The sequence below is a fragment of the Cnephaeus nilssonii genome, assembly GCF_951640355.1.
Source record: "Cnephaeus nilssonii genome assembly, chromosome: 6".
Classification (NCBI taxonomy): Eukaryota; Metazoa; Chordata; class Mammalia; order Chiroptera; family Vespertilionidae; genus Cnephaeus; species Cnephaeus nilssonii.
Genome location: NC_137077.1, coordinates 77936288 through 77956565, shown reverse-complemented (window position 1 = coordinate 77956565; position 20278 = coordinate 77936288). Strand labels below are relative to the sequence as shown.

Here is a 20278-nt window from a genome sequence, read left to right as displayed (position 1 = left end):
CTGGTATGATAATGAGCCAGTTTTTATGTAAATTAGTGATCTTCCTAATCAATTTTTAACTACAAAATTTAAATTTTTCTAATTTTTAAGTAAATTATGTTTTAAATGGTAAAATGCTTTATCAAATCTCTTTATTTGGCTTAGTTTCCATTATATTAGCTCTCTGATTTTAAGAAATATTTCTAAAAAGGAAAAAAAAATTCTGCTAGAACAACAGTTTTTAAAGGTGTGATATAATGAAGGGTACATTTTACTTTCCCTTTAACTAGTATTAATATAGATGATATCTTTAGTAATGAAATATAATGAAGTTGACAAAAAACTTTAAATTTATTTACATCAATTATTTCTTTAGAAAGATAAATGACCCCTTTTGGTTCTGCAACTAATTATTCATTTAAATTTCCTGAGCCAATTTTTTTCATATTACAAACTAAGCAAATATAAAATGTATTCAGTTATTTACAGAGTGTAAGTTACTTTATTATTTCATGAAATGCTCATTTTTCTGAGATAAAGGAAAATATGTATTACTGATGGGTTTACTGTTCTGCGTCTGTATTTATTTGTATATGGTCCTACTTTCCCAATTTTATGCCCTGTAGTATAGTAGTGTCCTCAGGATAAAAAGAAAAATTCTACTTAACCACCACTAACCTGGGAATAAAGTTTATAGTTATATTTATATTTTATCTGAACTGTATACATGTCTATGTAAAAACCACAATTGGTTGTACCAATTTTAATTTAGTTATTTCTAAAGAAATCAGAGAAAACTTTTGAATTTAAAAATTCAAATATAAAACAAGATTTATCTATGACTCAATATCATAAATATTTCAAAGACCCATTGGGTATATTGTGATACACCAATAATCTAAGTTAAAGGATATAGGAACATTTTTATCCTCATCAATTTGAACAATTAAATGAATCTTTAATATTCAAAGATGAGGTTTTAAAAATGATCATGGATTTGGCTTGTATATTTAAAAAACTCTTTATTGTTGAAAGTATTACATATGTCCCCCTGTTTCCCCCATTGACCTCTTCCAGTGCCCCCTGCCCCCTACCCCAAGCCTTTATCACCCTATTGTCTGTGCCCATGGGTTATGCATATATGAATACAAGTTTTTTTGATTGATCTCTTCCCACCCACACCCTCCTTCCCTCTGAGATTCCAGTTTGTTCCATGCTTCTATGTCTCTGGATCTATTTTGTTCATCAGTTTATTTTGTTCATTAGATTCGACATATGAGTGAGATCATGTGATACTTCTCTTTCTCTAAGTAGCTTATTTTGCTTAGCATAATACTCCTCAGGTCCCTCCATGCTGTCTCAAAAGGTAAGAGCCTTCTTTTTTACTGCTGCATAGTATTCTATGGTGTAGATGTAACAAAGCTTTTTAATCCACTCATCTGCTGATGGGCATTTAGGCTGTTTCCAAATCTTAGCTATTGTAAATTGTGCTGCTATGAACATAGGGGTGCATACATTCTTTCTGCTTGGTGTTTCTGGTTTCTTTGGATATATTACTAGAAGTGGGATCACCGGGTCAAATGGCAGTTCCATATTTAATCTTTTGAGAAAACTCCATACTGTTTTCCACAGTAGCTGCACCAGTCTGCATTCTCACCAGCAGTATACTAGGGTTCTCTTTTCTCTACATCTTCTCCAGCATTTTGTGAAGCCATGGCCAGCATGGCCTTGGGTTCAAAGACTTGGAGAAAGGGCTGAGGTGAAAATTAAAACACAAGACAAGAAATATAAATTTGGAAATTATGGGGGAAGCCAATTGTGAGCCTGGTACAAGAGACCAATTTCCACTGAATCTCTATTCCCATTTGCTTTTATTTACTAGAATACCCAATTGCCTTTTAGGATTGCAAACAGACATATCAAAGGTGATTGTTTAGTAACCATTAAGATTATCAGGTTGGGGGAGTTTGCTTTAGGCCGTTGAGTAGGTAATAAAATGCAGATATCTGCCCTGTGAATATCAAAGAGCCCAATTCAGCCTTCTGACCAGACTTCTTGCATTTATATTAATTACTGTTGACCTTGTTTCTCAGCAGCATTTGTCATTTGACAGGAGTTAATATCTAAAATACATAAGGAACTCATACAACTTAATAAAAGGAAGACAAGCAATCCAATTTAAAAAATGGGCAAAGGAACTAAATAGACAGTTCTCCAAAGTGGACATACAAATGGCCAGGAAACATGAAAAAATGCTCAAAGTCACTGATCATCAGAGAGATGCAAATTAAAACCACAATGAGGTATCACTTTACACCTGTCAGAATGGCTACCATCAACAAATTAACAAATGACAAGTGCTGTGAGGATGTGGAGAAAAGGAAAGCCCGAAAAGAAAAGAAAAAACATTTTTTTTTTTTTTTTGTAAATCTCTTTTTCTGAACTCTGGTGTTATATCTTTGGGAGTTTTTTTCATAATATTGTCATTTTGAAAAATTTGGTGCTTAAAAGTGGGTACCAAATTCAGAAAGTGATTTAGAGAGGGGCAGATTTTACTTTATTTTATTTTATTTTTTACAGTATGTAACAGATGCCTCTGACTGTGTGAACTCAGACAACCAAAGTCTCAGTGTTTCATTTTGCAATGTGTGGCTAATAACTGTACCTACATCATAGGGTTGGTGTAAGGATTAAGAAAAATAAAGCATACAAATTATTCCACACATTGCAAATACAGTGTGGCCAAAAAGACCAGTCTTCTTTTCCTTGCAGGTTGAAATCTTGCAAGTTCTGCTCTTCCCCCGTGTGTGCTGCCTCCTCCCCCTCCCACACCAACACAATGTGGTCATTTTCCCACTTTGTGATGAGAAAACACTCAATACTCATTAGCTAAAATATAGTAATTGAACATTAAAAATTTTAAGGGTCTTTATTAATAAAGTTTGCAAATGGATATTTTGTATCTTTGTGACAGGTTGTCAGACTTACCTCGTGGGATTCCCCCTGCCGCCCCCCCCCGCCCCCTCCCACTTCTTATTTTCAAAGGGATCTAGCCCTTGTGTTCATTCTCCATTTTCCTCTTGTTAAAATCTGTACCTTCACAAGAGAGCATGAAAAAATGAAGTCTGAAGCCTGTGGATCTGGGTTTAAATCTCCATTCTATCATTGAACTAGCTGTGTGATGCTTTGCATTTTTTGCCTGAGTATCACCTCTGTATAATGTCTAAATTAGGGAAACCACCTCATTGATTACTGAAGAGATTAAATAAACCATTTTAAAGCCCTAGGTACTTATTGCAAAACTTAATAGCTATTTTCCCTTAACCTCCCTCATTGGTATCAGGACATAAATTAGTATTGGTCATGTTTGAGAATACCGCTCCCCAAATACTTTGTGACTTGGTACTTTGTACATGCATTTGAGATAAGTGTCAAACATCAATGTAAAAGAGTGAGGGGGGAATACTTGCAGGCAAGTACTAGTAAGCCTTCTTGTTACTATTGTAAACCATTCCTATAAGCATGCAAAAAAAACTTTGTTTTCCACAGAAAATCCTAATTCTACTTATTTTCTTAATTCTCAGTTGTTATTGGTATTATTTCACTATATCTCAATTTCAATATATACAAACAAGAGGCCAGGTGCACAAAATCTGTGCACTGGGGGGGGAGGTCACCCTCACCCCAGCCTGAGCCATCTTGCAGTCCGGGACCCCTTGCGGGATGTCCGCCTACTGGCTTAGGCCCGCTCCCCGCGGGGATCGGGCCTAAGCCAATATCCCTCTCGCAGTCTGCAACCCCTTCCTTCTTACTGGCCACCTGCTTGCTGCTCCTTACCACTTGGCTCCTGGCCTTAGTGCTGCCATGGAGGCAGGAGAGGTTCCCACCACTGCCACTGCACTTGCCAGCCATGAACCCGGCTTCTGGCTGAGCAAGGCTCCCCCTGTGGGAGTGCACTGACCACCAGGGGGCAGCTCCTGCATTGAGCACATCATAGGGACTGGTTGTTCTGGTGGTTCCACCTTAATGGTCGCTTAGGCTTTTATTATATAGATTATATGTATGAACACAATATTTGCCTGTCACCAATATGTGAAGTAAAAAGCAAATTATGCATGATATTCTGTAAGAGGTTTATTGAAACTGTTATTTTATTCCTGTGGGGTAGCAATCAGAGTATTTTTTACACGTGGCAAGGCAGGGGCATCCAGGGGATAAAATCAAATTTAATTAAAAATAACCTATTTTACAAAGACTGAGAAAAAAGCTCTCTTGGCTGCCTTAAAAGCTAAGGATTAGTAGCAATGTTCTGACTTGAAATTTAGGTCTTATGATTTCTTTCTAGGAGATTTTTTTCAGTGCATGAAAAACCTGTCTGAAATGGGTTTATTATTTAATTCATTCGTAACTGGATATGGACTGTTAAAATCTGTGGGATTGTTGGAAGGCCTAGAAGCGCACAGAGGTATTTTTATTAACCATCTGGAAGCGAAAAATATCCTTTACCAAGTCACCGAACCTTTCTGCTATATGTTTAAGGTTCATTTTGCATTTATTTCAAATTTGGAAAATGTCAAGGACATGATATTTAATCTCTGGAGCATAAGCCATGTTTAGGGGAAGATTCAGCCATTTTCAAAAGGAGGCTAAGCTCTGTGCTCAGTGATGTATATTTTAGGAATTCTCCACATGGCTTAATTATGATTATGTGTTGATTGCCAGAAGAGGTAAGTCAGCCTTCGCCTTGTGATGAGACCCCTTGGAGAAGAGTTGGAAGCTAAGAGGCCAGACAGGGTGCGGATCAGCGCCGGAAACAGCCTTTCCTAACGTGGCCAGAAGCCCTGAGCGCTATCAGGCCACGGCTAGCGGGAGGATGCCCGGAGTGCTTTTCTTTGGCCAGAGATGTAGGTAGCCGGCTTGGAGAGAAAGCAAGGGGAAAAAAATAAATAAAAGGTTCCGTGAGTCACCCACTTCTTCTAGTCCCATTGCCGACTCTCAGAGAATATTCAGACGGTGAGAGGTAAGACCATTTCTATTGTTACCCTCGCTGAGACAAAGGTGGGGGCGCGGGGGCGGGCAACTGGTGTCTACCCTTTCGGAGCGGGTTGGGGAGGACCGGGTGGCCCGGGGATTTGCTTTGTTTAGCTTTGGGGCGGGCTCCCGGGTCCACCCAGCCCCGCCGGGTCCAGCCTGAGCGCTGGAAGGACGGCCCCGCAGCTGCAGCGGCCTCTGCGTCAGGGGCGGTGGGGCGGGGAGGGGCGGCGCCCGGCCCGGGGCTCTGGCCCCCCGCCTCCCGCAGCCTCCCCTCTCCCCGCAGCCTGTCCGCACGGGCGGTCCGTCACACACACACACACACACACACACACACACACACACACACACACACACACACACTCGCCACGCGCGCGCTGCATCTCGTGCTCCTTCCCAGCCCCTCGCAGGCCCCGGCGAGTCCCTCGGTGCCAGCCCTCTGGGCAGCGACCCCTCAGCCCGCCCCTGGACCCGCCCTGGGCAGGCAGCCCGACCGCTCCTTCCCCGCCTCCATCGCAGCCACCTGGCCCCGTTGGCACCGCTGCTCCTGTCGGACGTGGAAGCGGCAAAAGGAGCCGGTTGGACCCGCTAACGGTAACGCACGCTCGTACAGCCGAGGGCTCGGTTTGCTTGGGGGGGGGGGGGGGTTGGGGGGGGGAGGAGAGGGGCTCGCCGTCAGCCACCCTGGGAGCCCGGGGACACGGGCGGGAGCGGAATCGATGCAGGACCCGGGAAGGCTGTGTGTCGTGAGGTGAGGGCAGGGAGGGAGACTCCCAACGCTGGGCTCTGCAGGAGACCTTCCAGGCGCTGCGCCCTGCACCCCCGGAGAGGGGGCGAGAAGCGGAGCGTGGGGGGAAGCACATGGGTCGAAACGTGCCGCCCTCCTTCTTTCCTTCTCGTCGTGGAAATTGCCCACGGCCTCCCCGAGAGACTGCTCATTTCCAAGTCAAATCTGGATTGGCCGTGGGTGGGGTTCCCCTGGGGCAAGTCCAGGAGGAAAGTTGGGAGGATCGCGGCGCAGAAAGGCGCTTCCGAGGCTCTAGGTGAGTTGGAAACCGATCCCCGCGTGTGTGAGCGGCGAGGCGGGGCGAGGAGCAGCCTCCTTCCTCGTGGGCCCCGGTTGCTTTTGCTACTACCCGAGGCGACCGCCGAAGGCTGTGCGTTTTCCCCGGAGCCCGACTACCTTTTGCCCGAGGCATGCTGCGATCTGTGTTCCTATAGTGAGTGAGCCTGTCCCGGAGCCGGAGGCACGTGGCTACCGCGGACAGCCCGGCCCAGCCCAGCCCCTGTGCTCCTGCGCACCCTGGAATTGGAGAGTTGTGCCATGGGGGTGGTGTTGCTGGGATTTCAAGGAGATGATGGGGGGAACTGGAAACTCAGACCATTTCTGCGTTTCATTCACAGGGCTGGTCTGCGAGTGGCCTGGCCAGAGGATAATTCTGAGCTTAGAGCCTTTCTTGAATGCACTCCAACCAGCCTTATAAATATGAATGAATGAACGAATGAATGAATGAATGAGAGGTCTCTGAGACAGTTGTCTCCCTCTGGGTCGCAGAGGCCTCGGGGGCCGGAATTAGTTTCTTTTAAGCAGGGAAGCGGCGTTTGCGTGCGCGTTGGCGAGGAACGAAGCCCTAGGTTCGCGCTCTCAGTTTCCCTCTCTTTCCTCGCCCCTCACCGGGAAAGGCTGGCGTGAGACCCGGCGGCCCGCACTCGGGCGCGGTGACGTCACAGTGTTTGGGTGCTTATGCAAATGACTGCGACCGTTTCTCCCCGTCGGGCCGTTTTCCTTCGAGGTCTTAAAGGCAGACCCAGTCCTTAGTCTGCACCATTTGTGTGGTTCCCTATGCAGAAAGCGAGAGGGCTGAAGGCTTTGCTTTATGCGCTTGGTTTGGGTTCCTCATCACCCAGTTTTGAAAGCTGTTGTGTAGCCGTGCACGCCTGGGGGCTCAGGAAATGTCATTCTCCGACAAAGCAGCCCCGCCCACATCCTGACCCCGCCCGGCCCCCTGCCGCGAGAACTAGGACGGGGCTGATACAGACTTGTCTCCAGAGCCTAGCACTGGGCTTGACTTGTAATAGGTTCTTAACTAGTCCTGGATGCCTGAATTTTCCCTGCAGAGTACATGCATGGCTCTCAGTAAGTTCAGAGTACTCGACCATCGGAGTTGTCGATTTCATTTTTGTGAGCGTGAGTGCCATTTTTACCCACATGTATCTTTGTTGCAATATATTATCCCACCAAATTTTAAATTGAATTCGCTGATGATTTTTCTCCAAATGAAGCATTCAGTCTATTCTGTTTTCTCCAGAAAGACAGAAAATAAATGTTTTAAAGGAAGACAGTCTGTTTGTTGACACTTCTTTTTCTGATTGCAGTTGTATACCTGATTCAAGAATTACTTTATTCTTCCAATATGTGTAACTCAAAATATAGTATTTTAATGACATTATGAAAAGTTTTCATACATGTTTCTAGGAAATAAGTGCTCTATTATCCACTTAATATATAAGAAATGCTATCTTAGTGCCTTCAGGCTGCCATAACAAAATACCATGAACTGGGTGGTTTGAAAACAATAGAAATTTAACTTCTCACAGTTCTGGAGGCGGGGAAGTCCAAGATCAAGGCACCAGCACATCCTAGGTGTGTGGTGAGAACCAGATTCCTGGATTATACATGGTGCCTTCTCATTGTGCCTTCAAATAGGGGAAGGGTCTAAGTTAGCTCTGTTTTTATTTTTTATTTTTTTATTACTTCCTAAAGGCCCAAATTCTTATCACACGGGGTTAGGATTTCAACATTTGAATTTAATGGGGGAAGACAAACATTCAAACCACAGCAAATAGTAAAGATTTTTTAAATTGGATAATAGATATTCGAGAGACAATTAATCAGATGAGATGCCTGACTTTTCAATAATTGAATACTTAAAACAATTTGGAATAATTACTAAAACCTAAAATCTATATTTATAATGATTTATTCAGTGATCACAGTTCAAATTTTACTGTGTGTATGGTAGAAAATATACTTCTATCAAAAAACAAAACTTGTTTATAAATAGGCAAGCATTTGCATTCTTTAGATCTCTGGGGTTGTTCTCCAAGTATTTAACAAATCATTGACTTAGAATGATAGACTTGAAAGAAACCTTGGTGATTATCAAAAGCTCTGAAAACTTCTACTTCTCAACTTCTATTACTACATGCATATGCATGATTAGATATAATAACATATTCCTATTCACAGTAGATTTTAAAATAGTTTTTGAGCAGATGGCTTTATTAACAAAAATCATAGGCATCATCTGATACATGAAAACATTTAAGGTTATATGGCATGAATCTTAGATTTATTTCCAATTTTCCTTATAACATAAAACAAGTCCTATTTATTCTTCTAGACATATTTAGTGAATATTTTTAATTAAAAATTTATCTGCTTAAATATTAACTTTGATCAATAGTGATTCTCTCATATTTCTTGGTGAAAAACAAACTCTATATACTGGGATGCAGGGTGTTTTTAAGTGCACAACATCACTTGATATAAGATAGGTCACTTTATTTCTTCGTGATTACTAAGGTCACTTTATTTCTTGGTGATTACTAAGGTATCCTTTCATATAAGATTAATTGATTATTATCTTTGAGTAGAATGCTTACCCTGGGAGCTTTTCACCTATCAGATTGGTAAGGTAAAAAAGATTATTCACTGTACTGACGAGGGCAGAGGGAAACAGGCACTTTACATTGCTTGTGGTAGTGCAAATTGAGGTAGCTGTTATAAAGGGCAATACTTACCAACATTATAAAAGCACATACCCATTGATCAAGCAATTCCATTTCTAGAAATTTATTCTACAGATATGCAGATGCCAGGTAATACAAAGTTAGTTGCATGAACATTGTAGCAAAGATCAGAATTGAACAAAATATATGATATACTTATACCATGAACTGTCATTATACCCTCTTAAAAAAAAGAAAAACATGCTATTGAGAGCAAAAGTTTTTGAAGACTTTTTTGAGTGAAAAATCAAGATGCAGAATTGTGAATACTGGTATAGTAACAGTTGTATAAAAAATGAAATAGGTTGGGTAGGTGTGGAAAAAGCACATTAACTTGAATATACCTGTTCTCTTCAATATACAAATACCTGTAGAGAACTTTGGTGCCTTAAGGGGACATATGGGTGGGACTGGATATGCTGGGGTGAAAGGGTGAGAAGATATATTTTTCACTCTATACTCTTTAATACCATAGTATGTATTCAAAATATAGATTATAATTATTCTAATGTGAAACCAATAGTAAATACCCTTGGGAGAATAGTATTCAGGTATCATATGCTGTCAAATGAGATGATTAAGGTAGAAAGGTGAATATTTTAATTCCATGATTTTTAAAAACTTATTGTCTAAAGTTTTACATATGTCTCCTTTTTCCCCATTTAACTGTGTGATTTTTATAGTTTCTGAAATTACAGGAAAGTTTTCTCTTTCAACATTTTTAGTAATAAAATTACATTAGAGCAGCAGATGGGATCTTGTGTGCCCTTCCGTCACTTTTCTGCAAATGTAACATCTTTTTTAAAGAATTAAATTTATTGGGGTAACATTGGTCAACAAGTCATATAGGTTTCAGGTGTGGGTTTCTATGTTACAAGGTCTGGATATTGCACCGTGTGCCCACCACCCAAAGTGCAAATGTAACTTCTTGCAAAGCTATTCTACAACATCACTATTAGAATGTTGATATTGACAGAGTCAAGGTACAGACCTGTTCTATCACTATAAGGATTCCTCTGTTGCCTCATTATAACCACAACCATTTTATCCCTGCTCCATCCCCTTAACTCGTTAATTCTTTGTATTTATTATTTTGTCTTTTAAAGAATGTTATAAAAATGGAATCATACAATATGCAACCTTATGGAATTGGCTTTTTTCACTCAGCATAATTATCTATAGATTTATTCAAGTTGTTGTGTGTATCAGTAGTTCATTTGTTTGTATTTCTGAGTAGTACTCCATGGTATGGATTTACCAGTTTGTTAAGTATTCACCCATTGAATGACATCTGGCTTGTTTCCAGCTTAGAGTTATTACAATAAAGCTGCTTTTTTCATGTTTTATGGAACACACGTTTTCATGTCTCCAAGATAAATGCCCAGGAGTGCAATTGTTGGGTTAGATATGGTATGACATGTTTAGTTTTCTTGAGAGCTGCACCATTCTACATTCTCATCACTAATGCATGAATGATCCATATCTGTATCTTTGCTAGAATTTTGTTGTCACCATATTTTAGTCATTCTGATAGGTGTGTAGTGACATCTCACTGTAGTTTTAATTAGCATTTCCCTAATGGCTGATAATGTCGAATGTTTTTGTTAGAAATACATGATTGATCTAGTTTCTTTGCATCCTTACTAACATTTTTTTCCTTACTAACATTTTGTATTATTATTTTTTTTAAAATTTTAGCCATACTGATAGGTGTACTATAGTCCATATTTGGACAAAACCTATGTTACAAAGTGTAAGTTGTGACTTTGTATTGTCATTTATTAAAAAATATTTTTTTTCCTCTTTTTTAAAATATATTTTTATTGATTTCAGAAAGGAAGGGAGAGATAGGAACAGCAATGATGAGAGAGAATCATTGATAGGATGTTTCCTGTACACCCCACACTGGTGATTGAACCCACAACCCAGGCATATGTCTTGACTGAGAATTGAACCATGACCTCCAGGTTCATAGGTCGGAGCTCAACCACTAAGCCACACTGGCTAGGCTCTTTCCCTCTTTTTGATTGCGTCTGTGATTTTTATTGTCTTTTTGCTTAATGCAAACATTTTACATAAATGAGGATATAATTTGTAAAGGAAATGTGTAGGTTTCGCTGTATACTGTTGAAAATATTTTATAATACTTGTCAAGATGATTATTTTAGTATTTAATCAAATCTCTTTTTTCTTTTGCAGTTATTCTATAACTATTAACTTTTCAACACAGGCCATGTTTCTTGGGTGTTGTAATATGGTTCAACATTTTGTTTTTATTCAGATAGTCTTCACTTTTTACCCTATACATTAGCATTAGAAAAATATGTTTTATTTTAATCCACAATGAATTTCAGATTCAGGGTTCAGAATTGGTTCATATTTAAAGAAATTTTTGTTCAATAGAATTTGAATTTATCCAAGTCATGAATAATTTACTGTTTTTCTAATTCTTTATTATAGAAGGATAAGTTTGTGGCAAATGCCAATAATTAGCCAGTGCAGGCCTGTCTATTTGAGTCATCTCTCATCTCTAAGATGCAAGTGCCTGCCTGCTCTATTAGGTCTTTGCATATATTCAGTGGAAACATTAATTAAATTTAATATAACATAACTTCAAAAGAATTTATAACAATAGTTTAGGAGCTAAAAAGCCTTGAAAGTTGGAATAAGTTGCACAATATTTTATATTAATTATATAGTGAAAATATTTATAAGACCAATCAAAACAAAAGCAGAGAAAACACCTATTATCAATATCAGGAATAAAAATGAAATATGTCTGTAAATCCTACAGATATTAAAAAAATTGTGAAATACTATGAATCACTTTAAGCCAATAAATTTGACAACTTAGATGAAATGGACAAATTCCTTGAAAAATACAACTTACTCTAACACAACGAGAAAAAGAAAACTTAAGTAGCTGTACATTAATGAAAAATTGATTTTTTAATTTAAAATATTCCCTAAAAGAAAACATTATGGGGTTTATCCCATAATGAAAGATTGGTTTAAGATACCAAAATCACTTTAATACCCTATATAACCAGATTAAGAAGTTATATGATTATCTTACCAAAGGCAAAAACTGTGTCAAAATTTAACAGTTATTCATGATTCAAACAACAACAACAAACAAACCAAATTCACTGAACTAGGAATAAAAAGAAACTTTTCTAAATTCATAAAAGATATTTGTGAAAAAATCTATACCTAACATTGTACTTAATAGTAAAATATTGAGTACTTTTTCACTAACATTGGGGCATAGAGGAAGATGTCTGCTCTTAACACTTCCATTCAAATTTTAGTGGATGTCCATACACTATAATAAGTCAAGAAAAATTAGTAAACAATTAGAAAAAGGTAAACTATATTTATTTACTGATGGTATGCATTTAAAGATCCTAAGGGAGTCCAGCTGGTGTGGCTCTGTGGTTGAGCATCGACTCAGGAACAAAGAGGTCACCAGTTCAATTCCCAGTCAGTGCACATGCCTGGGTGCTGTCTTGACCCCTAGTAGAGGGCATGTAGGAGGCAGCCTATCAATGATTCTCTTTCATCATTGATGTTTCTATCTCTCACTCCCTCTCCCTTCCTTTCTGAAATCAATAAAAATCCATTTAAAAGTCAATAAAAACGTATCCTATCTAATAAAACAGTAATATGCAAATTGACCGTACCTCCGCTGTGCCCACAGCCAATCAGAGCGAACAAGATGGCGGTTAATTTGCATATGCTGAGGGAGGGAGGAGTGAAGAAAACAGAAAGCATGGTGGCTGCGCGGGTGGGCGGCGGCGCAGCTGTGGAGCACGCAGCCATGGTGGCCTCTGAGGCGGTGGTGGGCAGTGTGAGCGGCAGCAATGCAGCCACAGCAGTGGCGGCGGCGGCGGTGGGTGGGGCGCGCGGTGGAGGCGGCAGGTGGGGCGTGGCAGGCGGTGTGCGAGGCTGTGGTGGCCTTGGAGGCGGTGGTGGCTGCAGGCATGGCGTGGCGGAGCGGGTGGGGCACGCAGCAGCAGTGCATGGGGCCGAGGAGGCGGCAGCAGCGTGAGAGGCGGGTCGGGGTGATCAGAGGCGGCGGCAGAGCACGGCCACAGAGGCAGCTGCGTCAGCGGGCGCAGAGGGTCAGGAGTGCGGGGCGAGGCGGGCTGGGTTGGGTGGGCGAGAAGGGCGGGAGGTGCCCCGCCTGTTCGGCCCGCCCCGCCCGCCGCAGCGGGAGAGGTGGGGGGGCGGGAGGGAAGCCCGCCAGAAGTCTTGCAGGAAATGTTCCTGCAACGGGTCCCTAGTTAAAAAATAAAAATGTAAAAAAATCCTAAGGGATCATTGCCCTACCTGGTTTGGCTGAGTGGATAGCACATCGGCCTGCGGACTGAGGGGTCCAGGGTTTGATTCCAGTCAAGGGCACATGCCCGGGTTGTGGGCTCGATCCCCAATGGGGATCCAATCAGTGATTCTCTCTCATCATTGATGTTTCTATCTCTCTCTCCCTCTTTCTTCCTCTCTGAAATCAATAAAAATATCTAAAAACAAAAAATCCTAAGGGATCATGAAAAAATTAACAACTTAATTTAACATTATTGCAGGATAGAAAGTGTGTAGAAAAAAAAAAACTTTTTTAGAGAGAAAGTAAAGAAACTATAAGTAAGTGAAAATAATATACAAAGTTCATTGATGGCAAAACTCAAATTTTAAACATGTCAGTCCTCCCAAATGTAATCCATGTAATTTCATCCAAAATTTCAGCGCAGTTTTTTGGGGTAGAAATTTACAATCTAATTTCAAATTTTATGTGCAAAGTCAAATAAACAATCTTAAAACGTAAACACACAAACACTAAAAGTGGTTAGTGTTGAGATCCACTGAGTTAGAAATTTATTATGTTAATTTATAAAGTTATTAATCTAGTTTTAAGTGCTTTGAAATAGATTTTTACTGAAAAATTACATGTGAAGAAAATTAAAGCAATATAAAAATGGGAGAATGAGAAAAATCCTACATAATAAAAGGGTAATATGCAAATTAACCATCACTCCGCTACGCCCACGATTGGGCCGGCGGGGGGGGCGGAGACTCGCGAGTCCCCGCCCCCTGAGCCTCCCGCCAATGCGATCAGCCACTGCACCGCTGAGTGGGGACCGAATGGGGCCAGCGGAATACTGGGCTCGTGTCGCCAGCGGTGGCGCGAGCTCAGCGTCTGCGCCATGGCTGTGCTGCGGCACAGAAGGGGCCTCTGGGGCAGCGAGCCCACGTCCCCACCCTGGCCGGCCATGCGGCGGGAGTGAACCGGCCTCCGGCGCCGCGCGCCCACGTCCCCACCCCGGCTGGCCGTGCGGCGGGAGTGAATGGGCCTGTGGGGCCCGGAGCTCAGCATCCGCGCGGCAGGGGAGGAACCAGAAAAATGGATCTTTCCAGTTCCTGATGCTGACAGCCCTATGGGTGCCGGGGTCCTCCACCTGCAGCCCCCAGTCACAGCCCATCAGCCCCAGTCGCAGACTGGAAGCCCCCTGCCAGCAGTCCAGATGGGACCAGTGTGGCGCCGCGGTGGTGGGTGTCAGTGGGCATGCTACAGACATCAAATCACTGCCACCGAGGCCACCCCCCACACACACACTCGCAAGTAGTATGGTCCAAGGGGGTGACTCCTAAGGCAAGGCTTCCAGGGCAGCTGATGCTCACCATGCCAGGTGAGGAAGCCAGACCTGAAGGCCCAAGCCCCCGAGTACCCGAACTTCAGGGTGTTGTGGGCCAGGGCCCTGCGGAGGCCCCAGGACAAGCATCTTCCCAGAGGCTGTGCAGAAGGAGGGGAGGAACCTCTGGCTAGAGGCCGGGGTGAGGGATTCTGGCGTCTTTGCAGGCTAAGATAGGGCTGAGGGACACCCCCCCCCTGCACCCTCATGCATGAATTTTGTGCACCAGGCCTCTAGTGTAAATATAAGCACCAATTTAAATAATTTTATATTTCCAACATATTTTGTGTAAGTTTTTACATGCAATTGATGAATGGAAAGACCAATTGTTTTACATTTTTAATAGGTATATTATTTAGGGCTCTTTGTTAGCAAGCTGTAGGAACTGATGCTGGCTAAGAGACAAAAAGCATATATATTGACCAGATACAACTAAGACAAGGTCCCAGGGGCTCAAAGAAACAAAGGAACATCAGGTGCTTTGCAATGAGACGGAAAAGGGCGAGGATGAAAACAGTTTTGAAAATTATGAACTACCCATGACTGCTGTAGTTACTGCCTGGGCATAGTACCTTTGGAATTGATTGAGATGCCAACTTTTATTGTTTCTTTCCTTGAGAGTCATACTCCAGGAAGGAGAAATCTAACAGATATACAAGATTGTTTTCAAAGATGTGGCCAAAAATGTTCTCTTCCTCTAGTCATGCTCTTTACAACTTGACTTTGTTGCTTCTTCCATCAAGAAGAAGAGTTTATCCACTCTTGAATCAATGCGGCCTTAGCTGTGTGACTTGCTTTGGCCAGTGAGAAATTAGCAAATGTGACACAGAGGCTTTGCTAGCACTTGCATGTTGGGCTCACTTTTTTTGGTTAGAGGTGGGACTCTGAGCTTACAATGTGAACAAGGTGGAGCTAGCATTTTGGAGAGACACCATGTGGGAGAACCAAAGTGCTCTCTGACTGAAAGCCTGCCCCCTGACAGAATGTGAGTGAGACCATCTTAGACGACCCTCCCCCACCCCAGCTGACAAATGACTGCAGTGCAGAAGTGACCCAAGTCAAGACCAGCAAAACAACGGGTCCTCTAAGCCTAGCTCAAATTGCTAACCCACAGAATCATGAGCAAATTATTATTTTTTGTATGTTAAGCCACTAAGTGTTGAGGTAATTTGCTATGCAGGAATTGAATACTTGTATATAAAAAAGAATAGTGTTAAAACAACTAAATCATGTAGCATTGGCTCTGGATTTACATTATTCTTAATAGAATAATAACCAACAAATCAGTTGTAATATAATCTTATATAATAAAAGCCTAATATGCTAAGTGTCTGACCGTTCACACTATGATGCACACTGACACTGACTAGTAGGTTAGCTTGCTGCTGGTGTCTGGCCGATCGGGACTGGGTGAGACGGGCCGGACCTGCCCTGGAGCCCTCCTGTGGTCCCTCCTGGGCCCAAATAGTGCACCGGTGGGATCCCTTGGCCTGGCCTGCCCCTCTCGCAATCTGGGGACTCTTGGGGGATGTCGGAGAGCTGGTTTTGGCCTGATCCCTGCAGGCCAGGCCGAGGGACCCCACCAGTGCACAAATCCATGCACTAGGCCTCTAGTACAGCCACAAGAAGGGTGATAACCAAAGTGATGGAAAACATATTGAGTCCTCTCAGTGTACTGGCATTTATCAAAATACTTTATCACTAGATAGGTATATATATTTTTTATTCTGTAAATGAAGAAACGTAAGTGCAATTAAATAACTTAGCCATAAAACCACAAGTTAAAGAGCTAGGATTTCAACTCAGTCTGTCTCTAGAACCTAGATGTAAATTTTTGGCATCATTACATAACTTCTTCAGAGTGAGAAATGTTAATTCCTATAATATCCCATTAAAATTAAATAAGGATTACATGAAAACATGGTGAGATCCAGTTCATTTTCCTGTTTTAGAGTATGAGTTTCATATTTAGACAGTATTCTAAATTTCTTCCTACTATAAAAGAAGAGGACGTTCTCATACTTTTATTTTTTTTCTATCACATTTCAAGTCCTGATTTTGTTAGCTATGTTTCTTTCAAATTTTAGTTTTTATATTTTCTTGTCAACATAATTCCTACAGATTTTAAAGCTTATTTTGTTGTGTAAACTAATGTTCACGTCTGTTCTCTAACGTGGCTTCTCTGTTACTGAGATCTTTACTTTGTTTTCTCTCATGGTTGGCTAACTTTCATGATCAGGTAATCCTTCCCAGTATGGTTTATCAGATATCTCATAGATAAAAATATTTGCCTGTGGCCTTTCAGTTGGAGTACGAAGTAATTGAGTATGAAAACTGGAGATTGAATATTTTCTGTCTTAGTTTTAATAGAGGTAATTGAATATCCTGAGAAGTCTTTTCATTTTCCCTTCCCACTTTTGCTTACCATTCCTAGGAATTTTTATCTCAGTAATTTCTCAGTCTTAACCCTTTCACAGTAGTTTTATTATGCGAAAATACAAATTTAAGCAAAACCTCTGTTATTTTATTATTTATTATTTTGTGTTTTATTAATTCTCTTCTCTTGCCTGAGTATACCCATTTTAAGTTTGTTGAATCACCTTTATATAATTTAAGTTTCCACTAGCTTTTTCTCTAAATTATACTAAAACTAGTTGCCCAGTGCATGGATTCATGCACATTGAAAGGAAATTAATTACAAGAAATATTTTAATATGGCTATTTGCCCTTTCTCTATAATAGAAGTGTCAACCAAATTCATGATTGACAATGACAGATCAAAACACACGTGCTATTGGTGCCAGCGAAAACTTTTTATGTATCATGCATGTGCAAGTCAACTTAACCTTTTATATATATAGATTTAGCTAAACTTTTTCCAGCCCAGTGAAGCACCCACCTTCTCTTTTAGGTAATTGTCAGCTACACGGCTGTAATTATCAACATGAAGCAGATTATTATTGTAGATCATGCAGGGAGAAAAAGGGTTAAATATTTATCTGAAGCCGCGTTTGATTATATTCTGCACATAGTCCAGCCAAGCCCGGAAATGGTGGCTGTGGGCGCCGGGTAATGATGTCACATAGCAACTCCTGGCTTCCTCTCCCTCGCAACTAGCCTTCTTGGAGTTTCTTCCACCCAGGAACATGACTTGCTTTAAAGCCAGCTGCAAACATTTCACACTTTAACCAAATGTCTGTGAAGCATTTTTCTGTGCCTCATCTCATTTGATCCTCACAGAAGTTCTGGAGTAGGTAGATAGGAGACTCAGTGGAATCCTATTTTCTCTTCATTAGCCAGAAAACGGAAATTTAGAAAGCTTAGAAACTTGACCCAACTGAAAAGAAGTAAGAAATGGTGGACCTTGAAAATGACTTCAGGTTTTCTCACTGCGCAGAATATAGTCAAACACTGCTGCAGTTAAATATTTTACTCTTTGTTCTCCTTGCATGATCTACAATAATCTGCTTCATGTTGATATTTACAGCTGTGTTGCTGACAATTACCTGAAAGAGAAGTTGAGGTGCTTCATTGGGCTGGAAAAAGTTTAGTGAAATCAGAAAGCAGGTCTAATTAAGCAAGTTTATTCTATCTATAATAATAAAAGAATAATATGCTCATTAGATCAGACAGCTGAATGACCTTCTAGACTTCCTTCCGGACGACCTTCTGGACAACCTTCTGGATGAAGCAGGGGCTGTGAGGGCCAAGGCAAGTTGCTCCAGTTGTACAGGCCAAACCCCTTGCATGAATTTCGTGCATCAGGCCTCTAGTCTATACTAATAAAAGGGTAATATGCTAATTAGACTGGATAGACTGGATGTTTCTGGATGTCCTTCTGGACAAAGTCATGGTGGTGGGGCTGAGACAGAGGTGGTTAGGGGCAATCAGGCTGGCAGGGGAGAGTGGTTAGAGGTGATTAGTCTGGCAGGGGAGAGAGGTTAGGGGCAATCAGGCAGGCAGGTAAGTGATTAGGAGCCAGATGTCCTGGATTGTGAGAGAAACTGGCAGCTGAACATCTCCCAATGGGTCCCAGATTGGAGAGGATGCAGGCCAGGCTGAAGGACCCCCCCCCCCCCGTGCACAAATTTCATGCACTGGAGCTCTAGTATATCCTATATAATAAAGAGGTAATATGCAAATTAACCCTCATGCCCTCACAAGATGGCTGCCTACGACCAGGCTGGCAGGGGTTAGTGAGGGATGACCAAATGACTGAACAAACAGGTTGCATGGGGCAACTAGGCCACCGGGGGGGGGGGGGAGGGGGCTGTGAGGCATGACCAGGCTGGCAGAGGGCACAGTTAGGGGCGACCAGGCTAGTGGGGTGAGTGCAGTTGGGGGTGACCAGGTTGGCAGGGGGTATAGTTGGGAATTATTAAGCTGGCAGCGGGGGCAGTGAGGGGTGACTAGGCTGGCAGGGGGGCAGTAAGGGGTGACCAGGCCAGCAGGGGGGCAGTTAGGAGCGAGAATTCCAGCAGGTAGGGGGCAGTTGGGGGCGACCTGGCCAGCAGCAGGGGTCAGTTAGGGTGATCAGGCCAGCACGCAGAGGCAGTTAGGGGCGATTGGGCTGGTGGGGGGACAGTTGGGGCAACTAGGCTGGCGGGGGGAGGGGGAGTAAGAGGTGACCAGGTGGCAGGGGGCTCAGTTAGGGATGGCCAGTCCAGTGGGGTGGGTGCACTTGGGGGTGACCAGGCCGGCAGGGGGGGCAGTTGGGGGTGATTAGGCTAGCAGCGGGGGCAGTGAGGGGCAACTAGGCTGGCAGGGGGGCAATTAGGGGCAATTGGGCCGGCAGGCAGGTGAGTAGTTGGGAACCAGCAGTCCTGGATTGTGAGATGGATGTCCCAGATTGGAGAGGGTGCAGGCTGGGCTGAGGGACACCCCCTCCCTCTGTGCACAAATTTCGTGCACCGGGCCTCTAGTATATATATAAAAGGGTAAGTTGACTCCCACATGTGTGATACATATAAAACTCTCACTGGCACCAATCGCACGCTTGTTTTGATCTGTCATTGTTGATCGTGAACTTGGTTGACACTTCTATTATGGAGAAAGGGTGAATAGCGATATTAAAACATTTCTTCTAATTTCCTTTCAATGTGCATGAATCTGTGTACTGGGCCACTAGTTATTCTGTCATACTTCCTTTCATACATTGAGAATGTTAGTTGGATTGGTAAGATAAAATTATTCTCCAGGAAGAGTTTATGGCCTAGTGAAAAAAACAGATACTTTACCCCTAGACGTAGTATGTTTTTGTGGAAATTTTAATATTAAACTGCAACCCTATACCATATTTTTCTGCAACCACCCCAGACTAAAGCAGGAGGTAGCAGAGGGTTAGAAATGGAAGGAGAAAAAAGAGTTAAAGTTATTTTACTTGTAATATCATCAATATATTATCACTTTTTTATAACTTAGAAAAGGAACTCTACATTCATGCAAATACACATTTAACATCCTTTTCTGATACATTTAATTTTATAAAAATTGGCTAGTGTTGCATTATGCAATACACATGTATAATTACTTATATTTCAGGCATTTTTAAATAGAAAGTTGCATTTAAACTGTTTACATTCGATGTTTTTGTTTTTTAACAGAAACTATGAACTTTGGGTAGTTTAACAGGAATTTTTAAATGTAGATATTGTCAAAGATTATTCTATGTAAATTGGTATTATTATTCATTGGATATGTAAAAAACATGCAGCAGTGTCCAAAGGTATTATTTTTCATTTTGATTTTTTTGTTTGTGCATTTTTTTTTCTTCAAGACTATAAATGTAG

The 20278-nt window shown here is 41.8% G+C and overlaps 1 protein-coding gene across 1 annotated transcript in view; it reads left to right on the top strand.

Annotated features, from left to right (window-relative positions):
* Nucleotides 1-5536: 5536 nt before the first annotated feature.
* The window catches only part of SLC6A15 (solute carrier family 6 member 15), a gene marked incomplete at its 3' end in the record, with an annotated part of 60928 nt that continues 46186 nt past the window's right edge, over nt 5537-20278 (top strand). The window contains exon 1 of the mRNA XM_079773551.1: nt 5537-5604. The remainder of the gene's footprint in view (nt 5605-20278) is intronic.